This window comes from Pteropus alecto, unplaced genomic scaffold, assembly GCF_000325575.1.
Source record: "Pteropus alecto unplaced genomic scaffold, ASM32557v1 scaffold72, whole genome shotgun sequence".
In the NCBI taxonomy this organism is placed as follows: Eukaryota; Metazoa; Chordata; class Mammalia; order Chiroptera; family Pteropodidae; genus Pteropus; species Pteropus alecto.
This window is the reverse complement of record NW_006436811.1, coordinates 22,705,917-22,717,744: the sequence shown is the minus strand read 5'-3', so window position 1 is coordinate 22,717,744 and position 11,828 is coordinate 22,705,917. Positions and strand designations below refer to the sequence as shown.

The following is an 11,828-nucleotide window of genomic DNA, read 5'->3' as shown; positions in this document are numbered from 1 at the left end:
ATTTTTCCATTTTGGAGAATTCACTTCGCCTTCCTCTAATCTTCTTTAAACTTATTATCAATAAAAAGATAATCATACAAACCTAACAGTAGTATTTTGAGGTTTTAGTAGGGTAATAAAAGATTAGTTATGCATTAAATTAGTAGTACTATACTAACAATAACATATATATAGTAATATAGTAACAATAGTTATTGTTACTGAATGGGAAATATGTCATATTTTACCAAACATTTGTCTTATATGACATAACATTTGGTCGGAAGCATAATTCTAGACTGATTCTAAATTTTTTGGACAGTTAGATTTTTGGTATGTTTTTCATGTGAATATTGATACTTCATTTGCTACGTGTTGATGAGAAAACTAACATCAGGAATGGTTTCATTTTAGTAAGTTTTTGTTCTTTCAAGACTGAGTTTTGAAATTCACAACACCTCTTTGTGTATTGTAGTACACATTCTTTTTAAAGCAATTCATTTCAAGAAAATTTTTTTTCTTGGGAAAAAAAGGTTTTTGTTTTTAATCACTCATGATTTCACAATACAGAAATAATCAGTTACCATTTGGAATATTTTCTTCCAATGTTTCTTAGTTTCATGAATTCTTGTACGTAATTGGTATGATGGTTTCATGTTATTATACGAATATTTTCTGTTGTTTTAGTTCGGGTCCCCTGAAACTAACCCCTAAAAGAAACATTTGAAAGCAAATAGATTATTTAGGAGTGATCCTAGGAAACCCCGGTAATGGAGTGGAGAAGTGAGAAAGGAAGGGGAAAAAAGCCAGAAAAGAATACATTATCAAGCACATTCTCAGTATGGACTACCGGTACGTAATCCTGCTAGGGAAATTTAGGTGACAATGTGGAACACAAATCTCACAGTTAACTTCCCTGAGGAGTGAGTTTGGGGTATTTATACACCAGTTCCTGTCAGTCTATCAACTGAAGGCTGCCGGGGGAGGAGGCAGAGGGACACACTAATTCCTGGGCACAACTGTCTCGTCTTGTACTTGGCCAGAGCTGACTCTAGAGGTAGAGCAAGCTCTTAGGCAGAGCTGCAAGATGTCAGGCTAATGTAAAATGGTAAGAGCCCGGAGCTATAGGCAGCCATTGATAACATTTACTAAACCCATGTTATTAAAAAACAATTATAGGATAGTATACAGTGTGGGTGAATGCCTTCTCAACAATTGTGCTCTTTAAAATTCTTTCCTTTTCTGTTCCTTCTCACAGCAAAATTTCTTAAAAGACCCATATAATCACTGTCTGCATACTTTCACATATCATTCTCTCCTCAACACATTTTTACAGGGGTTTTATCTTCCTCTCTTTAAAGTATTGCTTTAATTCATCAAAAAACCCCGCCTTGCCCAAGCCATTCATTTGTTAGGTACTCTTCTGTCTTCGACTTACATGCCTCTCAAAAGCACAAGCTGCAGTGTTTCCTTCTAGAAACACTCTCTTTACCTCAGTGACTCCAAATTTTCTCCCAGCTCAGTCTCCTTGGGTGGGTTCTCTAACCTGGAAATGTTGTTGAAGGGCCTCAGGGCTCAGTCTTTGGCTGTTTGTGCTTTCTCTCTCTTTATCTCCCTCTCTCTCTCTAGATAGAGAGTATGGTTTGTTTCCATACATCAATTACTTTAATAAAACTTCTTAAGTAAATCTAGGAAAATGTCAACATTTTATATAATCTGTTTGGGATACACGTAATTTTAAAAATAAAGAATTGGGGGTTATTTTTTGCATTCTTGAAATATTTTATATTAAAAGAAGAAGGAAATTTATTAATCATTTAGGAACACTTATAAAGCCATTAGTAAACCAAAGCACACTGTGGCAACATTCACTTCTTCAGCTGTTATTCTTTGAGCAATTTCAGTCTCACAAAAGACAACTGAGACCGAGAGGCATCTAAGTTGCCAAAATTATATACACAAAATTATTATTCTTAGCAGAGATCTTCAATTCTTACTCAAAGCCTATTAAATATTACTTTATAAGCCTCTTTAAAAGTAGCAAAAAGTAAAATATTATTAGAAAAAACAGGAGAAATAAAAATATATGAAAAACAGACATAAAAATATATGAAAAACAGACATAAAAATGGTTGCTATTTAAATATATATAAGTAAATCCATAAAACCCTAAGAGTCCTGTACTAAATGGCACAATATTATATGCTGGTAATGTTACCAAATAATTAATAACATTTGTCATTAAGTGCTGCATACTCTTAAGAATGAAGGGACATCAGCAATACATTTTAGAAAAATATCCATCAAAAAAGTTAACATTTTTATTTTGATATCGAAACATAATGTACTTCATTTCTGTTGTCCACATTATAATAAAAGCCTTAGCCCAAACACGTGACTCTAACGATAAAAATAGAAGACACAGTATAAGGTTGTAAGCTCTGCAAGGGTATGAAACATTTCACTTATATGCAATTTACTACTTTTATACATACAGCTTCCCTGAGAATCAACTGAGAATAAAATATCTAAAAGTGATGAGAAGTCTCTTCTCAGAAAGCAAAAAATAGTTCTAAAATTTTTTATGTACAAAAAGAGTACTTCAGTTTTTTAATCCCTGAATGTCAAACAATCTATGAATGCCCCAAAGATTAAACATTAATAATGTGCAATGCAAATTAACTTTATAAATTTCTTACTTCTGTCAACAAAAGGTCACTGCCAGCAATCCAATGCCAACAGGCGTCCCCAGTCTGGGGTACAGCAAAAGGAGAGACTTTATTTAGGTAAAGGACTTTGCAAGCTTGGGATACACGATCTCTGGAGAAAACTAAAAGTGACTCTTCACAAGGCACAGAGGAGGCCTCCTTATATATAGAAAGTGCCTACCCTGGTCCCCGATTGGTCCATTTTTATGCAAATGAAGATTCCAAATTTGCACAGTTCGATTGGTCCACTTAGTAGCACTGTCTTGATTTGTCATTATGGAGCTGCTCTGATTGGTCAGTAAAGATGCAAATGAGGATTTAGCTGTGCAGCTCAGATTGTATGGGGCAGATCTCAGCCCACTGGTTGAAATAGGATTCTAAAAACTCTTTTATAAGGGTCAGTTCAGCGAAAACACAATGCAGGACATTTGGCAGCCTGGTTTGTGGCTTTTCCATGAAATGCAGCAAAAGTGAGAGGCCCCCCTGTAAACAATGGCTGCTAGACGCTGATTATAAATTTAGGTCTAGCTAACTACAAAGAATCCTTTTTGACAGGTATATTCTTTCTTGGATCAACATTGCAAATTTTACTTCTTAGATCAATTGAAGTTACATTTCATAAACAGAAAAAACAATTTTTAATGAAGAAAAAACGGACCTGCTGATGATAATTTGCAAGGGATAGAAAGGAGATTATAATGATAACTTTGGTAGTGTTTTATAAATTATTTTTAAAAAATTGACAGAAGAAATACTTAGTCTAGCCTTCTAATTTTCTTGATTGAGTAGAAGAAAGCTGTTTTCTATAAGATGATGTATAAACCTGTAAAATTTTTAAGAGCTCAATGGAATATTTTATTAATATGGAATCTCAATCGGTAACTTTTAAAAATCTCTCCATTTCCTCTAACACTTCACTTTTTGGATATGTAATCTTCTCCAATATCTTATCAGTATTTCATGGAACAAAGCTTTTCCCTTCCTTCCTTCCTTCCTTCCTTCCTTCCTTCCTTCCTTCCTTCCTTCCTTCCTGCCTTCCTGCCTTCCTGCCTTCCTGCCTTCCTGCCTTCCTGACTTCCTCCCTGCCTCCCTCACTCCCTCCCTCTCTCCCTTCCTTCCTTTCTTTCTTTTTTGGGGAAGGAACAGAAATTTCCCATATACCCTCTGCCCTGACACATAGATAGCCTCCCCCACTGTCAACATCCTGCACCAGAGTAGTACATTTATTACATTGGAATTTACATTGACACATAGTCACCCAAAGTTTATAGTTTACATTAGGGTTCACTCTTGATGAGTATTATATGGGTTTGGACAAATGTATAATGATGTTCCATCGTTATGATATCATTCAGAGTATTTTTATTGTCTTAAAACTCCTCTATGTTCCACCTATTCATTCTCCACTCTCTGGCAACCTCTGATCTTTTTACTGTCTCCATAGTTTTGTCTTTTAAAGAATATCATATAGTTAGAATCATATAGTATGTAGCTTTTTCAGATTGACTTCTTATACTTAGTAATATACATTTAAGTTTCTGCTATGTCATTTCATGGTTATGTAGCTCATTAATTCTAATGCTGAGTAATATTCCATTTCCTGGATGTATCACAATTTATTTATCCATATCTCTACTGAAAGACATCTTGGTTGCTTCCAAGTTTTGGCAATTATGAATAAAGCTGCTATAAGTATTTCATAAATTAAAAAAAAATTTTCTTTCAGAATTAAACATTTCAGCAACTACCTCACTTCCAATATGCATCCAAACCAGGTTGAGGAAGAGGCACTTCCTTTGTTCTACTTCATGTTTTCTTCATCTTTGTTTGTTTGTTTGTTTTGCATTATTGCTAATATTAGCATATTAATTTTCTCCATCAGTATTTATTTTAAACAATGCAGGTAATGTAATAAAACCTTCAAATGGATCTACAAACAAGAGTCAATATAATACAGAGATGGTTGTTTTACAGAAAGTGAACAAGTTGGCTGGTAGGCAGAGATGGATGTCAATGCTTGATATCCAGTTGCTAAATGAAAGTCTAAATTTGAAATAATAAAAGTGGTTTGAGGGTAGCAGAGTAAAGGTTGAGGTCCTATAGAACACACAGATATGTACTGGAGATAGCCTGCCTGGCCATTTTGATTAATGAGTAACGACTTAAGTAGCCTGGCTGTTGAAAAAGATAAAAATTACACATGGATACGCACCAGTTGGTAAAAGGTGTGGAATTTTGGGATCTAGAATTGGTCTCAATTTAGAGAGAGTGGCATCTTTCACTGGATACTGGCAAGCTATACCACATAGTTTGATTCTGAATTTTGCATAGACAATGCCATGAGAGTAAATGTATCCTTACAGACTGGCTCATTTGAAGAGGTGACACATCACAGTTTCTGACCAAAACTACCATTTTGAGGGCAAAGGCCAGCTACACTTTCCCACTTGCTTGTTACCTAAAAACTACCACCTTATCTTGTTTCCTCCATCTAGTAGACTGTGGTCAGTAAAATATCATCACCAGGCAGAACCCAATGAAACCCACTGCAGGCAGTAACAAATAATAATATCCTTAGTTATTAGAAATCTGGCATAGTTAAATGTTAGGAAATCAGAAAGAACCTGCAGTTGAGTCAATAAAAGGTATTAGCCATCAATCAGTGCAATAAAAATGAATCAATATACAAGCCAAATAGCTGGCTATTCTGAGTCCACAGGTGAGGTGACAGACAACATGTGGTTGTCATGAAAGACAAGTGAATGAATAGAAATGTCAGGCAGAGCCAGATATCCTCTCTGCCAGACTGCCTCACAACTTCTCTGTTATTTTCTTTACTACACTCTCAAGATAGGACTTTGGAAGGTTCTTCTGCTTGCATTCTGGCCATTTTTCAAAGCTTGCAGTACCATTTTATCTGTTCCTTTTGGACAACTGTCCCTTCACTTACTCTTTTGATACCCTTCCTTACATTATGTAGTTCTGAGTTTCTGACCTATATGATTTTCTGTCTCTCTAAAGAATTTCTTTTACATTTTTTGCAAGGCAATATTTTTTGCAAGGCAGGTCCACTAGCAACAAATTCTCTCTCTCTCTCTCTTTTTAACACCTACAGCACCTGGTCTTCCTAGGTGGTCTCCCATCCAAGTATTAACCAGACTCAACCCTGCTTAGCTTCCAAGATCAGACGGGATCGAGTGTGTTCAGGGTGGCATGGCCATAGACCAAATTGTCTCAATTTGTTTGTCTGAGAAAGTTTCTCTTTTATCGTTGAAAGATCATTTCATGGGGTACAGAATTCTAGGCTTGTGGTTTCTTTCTCTAAACACTTTAAATTTTCACTTCATTCTCTTGCTTGCATGGTTTCTGTGGGGAAGTTGGATGTAATTCTTACTTTTGTTCTTCTATAGGCAAGGTATTTTTTATAGTTTAAAAATGATATGCCTAGGTGTAAGATTTGTTCGTTTGATTATTTGTTTTGCATTTATCCTGCTTGGTGTTCTCTGAGCTTCTTGGGTCTCTGGTTTAGCGTTCGACATTAATCTGGAAAAATTCTGTCATTATTGTTTCAAATATTTCTTCTGTTCCTTTCTATTTTTCTTCTCTTTCTGATATTCTTCTTTTGCATACATTACACCTTTTGTGGTTGTTCCACAGTTCTTAGATTCACTTCTATTATTTCAGTGTTTGTACTCTTTAGTTTTGGGAGTTTTTTGAGGATCATATTGACAAATCTTCAAGCTTAGAGATTCTTTCCTTTGTCCAGTCAACTAATAAGCCCATCAAAAATATTCTTCATTTCTGTTACAGTGTTTTTTTTATCTCTAGCATTTCTTTTCGGTTCGTTATTAGGATTCCCTTCTCTCTACTTACCTTGCCCATCTATTCTTGTATACTGTCTCCTTTACCCAATAGTGCCCTTAGTGTACTAATCATAGCCGTTTTAAATTCTTGGTCTGATTTCAATATCCCTGCCATGTTTGGTTCTGATGCTTGCTCTGTCTCTTCAAATTGTTTTTTTTGTTGTTGTTGTTTTTTGTTTTTTTGTCTTTTGGTATGCCTTGTAATTTTTTCTTGATATCCTGACATCATGTATTGTATAAAAGAAATTACTGTAAACAGGACTTAGTAATGTGTTGGTGAGGTGTGGGGGAAGGCAATTCTATAGTCCTATGATTGAGTCTGTCTGTTAGTGAGCCCACACCTCTGAACTGTGAACTTCATGAGTGTTTCTCATTCCTTCTCTCCCCACTCCCTTTTGTGGGACAGAATGACTAGAGCCAGCTGGAGTTGGATATTTCCCTTCTCCCAGGTCAGTTAGTCTCAGATAATACTCCAACAAGGTAGGCTCTGATAAACTGGTTTCCTCTGAGGGCAGGCCTTGTTAGAAGAACTGAGTGTCACCGTATACAGTAAGTCCTCACTTAACGTCTTGAATAGGTTCCACAACTTTAAATGTAAAGATGTATGGCTGAAATCAATTTTACCATAGGCTAATCGATAAAAATAAGAGTTAATTTCCTACAGCATCTTATCAATATTGTAACAAAATAACATTATTCAAGGATCTGCTGTTATTTCGTAATGGTTTCTTTGCAGGAAGCCTGAGGAAATTTTTCTCTGATATTTACTGTAAGAACCTGATAAAGCTCCTGGAGATAAATCTCACAATATCGTGTGGTCCCCACTATGACTGGGCCCCCCTGGAGTTTTTAATTCTCAGGTTGTCCACACTGAACCTCCAGCAATTAATCAATCACACTTCAAGTTTTCTTTTTGGACACAGGTTCCCTTGGTGATCTCTGCCCCAGGAAGATAAGTCCCCTGTATTCACCTGCCTTCTTCCTTAATCATGGGAGTGGTGCTTTGTCCTGTGTCCTCCCTTCACTTACAGATCCAAGAAGAGTCCTCTCTTCTCCTTTTTGAAATCTCAACTGTCCCCCCAAGTTATTTTATTCAATGCCATGGATTTTTGATTGTTGATGTCATTTGTTTGTTTGTTTGTTTGTTTATTTCTAGTTTGTTTATTACAAGACTGGCTCCTTGATTTTCATGTTTCAGCTCAAGATATTCTCTAAGCAGCCATCCTGACTACCCAATTTAAATCTGGGCTTGCAGGCCGCCTCTAAGCACTCTCTTTCACTTCCTATTTATTTTCTTCCTAGCCCTCATCAAACCTGAAATTATCTTGTTCATTTATTTAATTAGATACTGTCCATTTCCCACTACTTTAATGTAAACATTATGAGACAATCAGAAGATAAATCTTATATGCCTTGTTTACCATTGATTCTCAGTGCTTTGAAGGGTATTTTATGTGTGGCAGGTGTTCAAAAAGTACTTGTTTAAAAATAACTCTGATTTATTTAATCATTCTGCTATTGCTGAACTTTTACCTGTTTCGAAATTCTAATAAGCACTGCTCTGATAAACATATTTGCATATAAATAAATTTGCATATAAATTATTGTCCATGTTGACTTTTTCCCTTGATAATCCTATAAGTAGAATTCCTTTAAGTAAAATTGTTGAGTCAAAAGGGATGAATATTTTTAAGATTCTTAATAAATATTGCCAAATTGTTTTCTAAAAAGACTATTTTAATTTACATTTTACCAATAGTATGTTACAATGCTTATCACAGTTTGCCTTTATTACCATGGAGTATTGTGTTTTCTAAAAATCTTTGCTAATTTGAGAGCTGAGAATGAATGTATTTGTATATTTACATTCGTCTTATTATTTGTATTATTGTGCTCTAGTTTTCTTTGTACCTATTCTTTTTCTAGATTGTAGCCTACTGAAAACAGGAATTTCATCTTTTTAGGTGTAGCCTTTTCTGAGGACATCTTTATCAACTTTTAGCAGTTTCTGGACAAACTCATTTCGAGAATGGACTAGTTTTCCAAATGACTGAAAACAAAATAACTTGAGTTCCCAATATTATTATTATATCTTCAAGAATGACCAAATAAAATATATTGACCCCATTGGGCTTTGCTAGCAATTTTGCTTAATTTTTCACACCAGTGGCTCTCTACGATAGTGTTATAACACAGATATGATTGAGATCCAATGGGAAGTGACACAAGTAATGCATTACTAATAATAAAGTTCTGAAACCCGAAGGTGACTTATTTTCATGAATTAGAGCACATTCAAAATTATTTGTATAATAATGAACATGATTCATTTGATTTCTTGAAAGAGAAATTAGTGGTATTAGAGCCTAGCAATTGGTTACAGTAGTTTTGTCTACAGAAATATAGAGTGAGTCCCGTCTGTAGTTTTAATTTTGTAGTAGCCACGTTAAAAACTAAAAAAGAACAAGTAAAATTAAAATTAATATTAGCAAGATATTTTAAAACCAATGTATCCAAAATACTATAATTTTAACATAGAATCAATGTAAAAACTTATTAATGAGATATTAAAATTTTTTTATACTTCTTTGATATCTATTGCATATTTTACACTTACAGCACATCCTAATTTGGACCACATGCATTTCAAGTCCTCAAAATCTTTATGTGTGGTGCTACTGCATTGGACAACCCCGGGTTTACAGTGTTAGTTAGGACTTTTATGCATACAAGACAATTAATATATTTTTTAGTAATTGGAATGATGTTTCTGGTAGGTGTCTTAGTTTAAGTTCCCATAGCAGCAGACCCTGAGAGAAGGATTTGGGTAGAAGTAGTTTATTTTGGAAGTGATCTCAGGAAAATACTTGTAGGGAATGGAATAAGATAGAGAAAGGAAGGAAGCCAATATAGGGTGTGTTAGCAAGCAAGTTACTGCTTAGGCAACTGGCCTCCATCCTGCTAGGTAAAAGGAGAAAGAATATTTCAGTTGATAGGCAAGGGGACCGGGATCTTTACCTACGAACTCCCCATCATCTTTAGTTGAGGGATGATTACAGAGTTTTGGCTTGCCTTGCATATGGGGCCAATATGCTTCAATAGCCAGAAAAGGCCCTTAAGTAGGGAGTGTCAGATAAACAGTAAGATGCCTTAGACCTGGAAAGGTGCCTTTAAAGTGGAAAATCATAGCTTCTGCTACAGCAGGTCACACAATCTAAGTAGAGATTCTATTAACTTTAGGAACCCCAGACACTTGAAGCACCAAGACTTTCCTTTTATGCTACTCATCTTGTTCACTTCTGTCTCTAGTTCCTGAAACAGTTCTTGTCAGACAGTAGGTGTTTAATAAATAGTTGTTGACTGTATGTCTTTCCTTAGGTACTGCTTTATTCTTTCAGGCCTCTCCATGTCCTTGGGAGACATGGCTACTAGCAGTTATGGGTCATATCCTTATAACTCCCCAATAAGAAGTAAAGTGAGGTTTTCCCTTTCCAGCTCCAGCAAAAATTCTCAAAGAAGATCAGTTGGCCTGGCTTGGGCCATGAGCTTATCTCTTGATCAATCTTATTGGACATGGCCATGTTATATTATGTTTGGCTAGATTTAAATTGGGTGCCCACCTCTGAGACAACAAAAGTAGAGACTTACTAGAAGGTGGAATGACAATGCAATTGTCACCATATTTGGAACTAGGGAAAACCACTGGAGTATGTTTAAATTTTAAGTGCTGTTTGTCCTATATGTCTTAGCAGAAAAACGCTTGAGGACCAGCCCTGTCTTAGCTGAACTATTTACTACTGTATTATTGGTTCTTATATCTATCATTGATATAATACTTGATGGTTTAACTATTTGAAAGGGATCCTATAGATCATCTAGTCATTTATACTTTGCAAAGGCACAAATGTGTATCATGTGCTCCTGAGGTTTGTTTGGGAATGAATCGTCAAGTACGACAAGACTGGATCTCTCCTTTGATGTTGTCTCCTCATCCTTACTAGAGTCAATGACTGGCTTCATTCACTCAGTATAATATTTTCAACATTCCATGTTATAGCATGTATCAAAATTTCATTCCTTTTGATAAAATGCCAAATAATATTCCATTGTATGTAATGACGCATTTTATTTATTCAATCACCAGTTGATGGACACTTGGTTCCCACCTTTTCTCCCACTGTTTGGCTTTTATGAATAGTATTGTTGTGACGTATGTGTAAGTTTTTGTGTGAATATATGTTTTCATTTATCTTGGGTAGACACCTAGGAGTAGAATTGTTGAGTGGTATGCTAATCATTTCACATTTCACCAGCAGCGTATGAGGGTTCCTATTTCTCCACAACCTCTCTGATATTTATTATTGTCTTTTTATAGTATTGAACTATTTAAGATCAGTAAACAAGTGCAGATAGAGCTTTGCAAGTTCTGTGCCTGGCCTAGTGGTCATGTACTAGGCATTCACTAAACATTTGTTGAATGAATGAAAAAAATACATGTACACTCACAAGTTGTGAGGCTCACAATAACCCTATAGGAAGTAGGGAGTAGAAGACTCTGATTCCCATTTTAGACCTGAGAAAAATAAGGATCAGAAAGATTAGGTAATAAGTGAAAAGTCAGATCCTTGGTCCTTTGGCTCCAAATCCAGTCTTCTACAATTCAACACTGGTTCTCGGTAAATCTTTGAAATACCGTTATTAGTTAATGTACATAAAAGAATGCTCAGAAGTTTCAAAGATCTTAAGAAAAAAAAAGACTCAGCAGAAACTGAAGGGACTGCATGTTTTTGTGGCTTGGAGACTGCTAAGGAGGATTTTGAGAGTTGTGGGGATGAGAGAATGGTCTAGGGCAGTTTGACAATGGGAGTCACTCGACATAACTTTTGCAAGCAAATTCTTCATCTTTGAAGTAGAAATGGTAGCTGAGAATTTACAGGGCTAGAAACTTTAGGGAGGTTTAAAGAAAACTATAAATCAGGTGAGGGCTGATTATTTAGGTTTATAGACTGTATTTTCTGAGAAAGAGATAACATGGAAAGATAGGTAATAATCATAGTTTTCTTACAATACTCAGTTCTAATTGTAGTTCTTTATTTGTAACAGAAATTCTCTAATATATATGAAATATCAAGAGAATAGTATAAACCCCCATCACCCATCAATTAAAAATTATTGACATTTTGCCATTCTTATATATTTAAATAGTCTGACTTTCTTGAAAAGGCATTTTCCCCAACAGCTTTTTGCAGTATAATTGACAATCAAAAATTGTATATAT

At 35.3% G+C, this 11,828-nt stretch overlaps 1 pseudogene; it reads right to left on the bottom strand.

Annotated features, from left to right (window-relative positions):
• Nucleotides 1-5,793: 5,793 nt before the first annotated feature.
• Nucleotides 5,794-5,912, bottom strand: LOC112481534 (annotated as a pseudogene).
• Nucleotides 5,913-11,828: the final 5,916 nt, after the last annotated feature.